Below are 792 nucleotides of genomic sequence, written 5' to 3' on the forward strand. Positions count from 1 at the left end.
AGGTAGCACTAATATAGTAGTACATGCGACCACTAATACAAAAAATGTCTCACATAAATATTGGTTGGTTAGCAGCTAAAACAGAATCACACCACAGAAGGGCCACCAAATCACCGCATTATAAATATAAATAAAACACACTATCACCTTCCCACCCATCAATCTTAATATTCCGCCAGTTCCAAAATATGAAGGGTATTAGTTTTGTTGAAAGTCAAATTTTTTCAACTTTGACTAAGTTAAGAGCAAAAATATCGACATCCACAATATTAAACAAAAAGGTATGAAAATTCATTTCAAGATGAATTTAAAAATACTGATTTGATATTATGAATTTTGATATATTTCTCTACCAACGGCGCAGCAAAGCTCGCCCAATCCTTCTAGTCCAAATAGAAATGTGATTGTATATAAAAAAAATTCAAACACCTTGTTGACACATAGGAAAATACACAGAAATATCAGGAAATTCTTGATGGATGTTCAGACCCTTTACAAAATTCACAATGATCCTTAGACTCGACTCATCGATGTTTTCTCATAAGGCAGTGGAGGCCATAAATGGCGTTTGCTTGGACTTGAAACTATGCCATGTGTACCCGGTCATCTAATCAGTTAACCCAGCAATCATGGAGAGTATGACTCTTCTGATTCAGAATCATGTTGTTATTTGATTTGCTCATCACTGGCAAACAAGAAAGGTATATGCATGATATACTTCTTCATCTCTTTTTTCTCTTGACAGTGATAGTACACTTCTTTCTAGTACATTCGCATACTGCATACACATAA

Source organism: Triticum dicoccoides, chromosome 5A (assembly GCF_002162155.2).
Source record: "Triticum dicoccoides isolate Atlit2015 ecotype Zavitan chromosome 5A, WEW_v2.0, whole genome shotgun sequence".
NCBI classification, from domain to species: Eukaryota; Viridiplantae; Streptophyta; class Magnoliopsida; order Poales; family Poaceae; genus Triticum; species Triticum dicoccoides.